This window comes from Bacillus rossius, unplaced genomic scaffold, assembly GCF_032445375.1.
Source record: "Bacillus rossius redtenbacheri isolate Brsri unplaced genomic scaffold, Brsri_v3 Brsri_v3_scf23, whole genome shotgun sequence".
Taxonomy (NCBI): domain Eukaryota; kingdom Metazoa; phylum Arthropoda; class Insecta; order Phasmatodea; family Bacillidae; genus Bacillus; species Bacillus rossius.
This window is the reverse complement of record NW_026962404.1, coordinates 615936-617735: the sequence shown is the minus strand read 5'-3', so window position 1 is coordinate 617735 and position 1800 is coordinate 615936. Positions and strand designations below refer to the sequence as shown.

Genomic DNA, 1800 nt, shown 5'->3' with positions numbered 1-1800 from the left:
GCATTAAAAAATTTAAAAGAAGAGGCACTTACTCATCAATTTCAAAACAGCCTATGAAGAAAAATAAAAAAAATTTAAATTCATTCCAGTTTTATACATTCATGATTTGATCACATGTATAACTTTTCTTTTTTATTACCTTATTTAATTTTATTATTATTACTACTATTGCTGCTACAACCTAGAAGATACCTCAGTGATACTAATACCTGCTGGTAAAGTTAAAGGTTTCACCTTTCTTTCTTTAAACATATCACAATACCTTTCTTGAGTTAAATATTATCTAATGGCTTTAAGAAGTTATGGTAATGTTCATCAGTTATAGAGTGTGGGTTTGTGTGTGTGTGTGAGAGTGTATTTTGAAGAGGGCTTTGGTGGTTGGGATGGTGAGGGTGGTGGGTGTTGTGTGTGGGGAGTGGGGGGGGGGGGGGGGGAAGTAAAAGAGTGTTCATTACACGATTTCTCCTGTTGTTTGTAACAATCACACCTGGTATAGCTATTTCGAGTGGCAAATACAAACTGCAAAAAAAAAACATCTATATCATTGCCAACGGCCATATCACGATGAACACACCGGTTCTCGTCCGATCACCGAAGTAAAGCATCGTCGAGCGTGGTTAGTACTTAGATGGGTGACCGCTTGGGAACACCACGTGCCGTTGGCACTACTATTTTGCACCCTACAGAAAAAAATTTTTTTTTAAAAATTTCAATTTTAAATTTTTTTTTCCCCCACAATCACCACATTTCCCCCCCCCCCCCCTAACACACACACACACATACACTCACTCTCTCTCAATCAATCAATCAATCAATCAATCAATCAATCACTCACTCAATCACTCACTCACTCACCCACCCAGCAGCAGCTGTGAATCTTTGCATGTGTATACCTCATACAAAATTCAAAGTGAAAAAATAAATAGATAAGTGTATATGTATGTATGTATGTATGTATGTATGTATGTATGTATGTATATATGTATATATATATATATATATATATATATATATATATATATATATATATATAAACACACACACACACACCTATTTTGAAGTTTCTCTGTTTCAGTGGGCAGTTATGTATAATAATGAGAGATTCAAAAAGACGTTGATAACAATGTCATCAATGCCTGTTTAGTGTGCTCATTTGTTGGATGGTCGGCAGCAATACTAGAGGTGGTACAGCTGTAACCTGTAAAATTGTACCTGCAATGTGTTGTGTATGGAAAAAATAAAAATTATATCATCTAAATTTTTGTTATCCAACAATAACCTTCCCATCAATGCATGATGTCACAGTAGCCATAGCTCTACTCTTTCTGCCATATAACATTGGGGGAAAAAAAAAAAAAAGGAGCTATTAGAATAATAACAAAAGATAAAAAATCATCTAACTGCAGACCAAAATTCAAAAAACTTAAAGTCCTGACTGCCATAAATGAATACGTTCTAGAAACTTTTTATTCATTCTTAAGAAAAAGAAGAAAAAAAAAATTATTTTTTTTTTTTTTTTTTTTTTTTTTTTAGATATTCGCACATAGGTATAACACCAGAAATGCTAGTAAATTGAGGATAGTTGAACATAACACTAGGCGATTTGAAAATGGACTAAATTACTTGGGAGTAAAACTTTACAACTTAATATCACAGAAAATAACTAAAACAATTTACCAGTATTAAAAAAAAAAACAGTAAAAAAAATTCTTCTAGAATATCCTACCTACCCTCTGAAGCTATTCTTTAATTTGATTGATAATAGAGAAATTGAACTGTTAATTTGTTGAATGGACTTGT

The 1800-nt window shown here is 32.6% G+C and overlaps 1 non-coding gene across 1 annotated transcript; it reads left to right on the top strand.

Moving 5' to 3' along the window:
- The first annotated feature begins 546 nt into the window (after positions 1-546).
- LOC134543903 (5S ribosomal RNA) lies at positions 547-665 on the top strand. The gene has a single exon (XR_010077350.1). It is a non-coding gene; the product is annotated as a 5S ribosomal RNA (ribosomal RNA).
- The last annotated feature ends 1135 nt before the right edge of the window (positions 666-1800 follow it).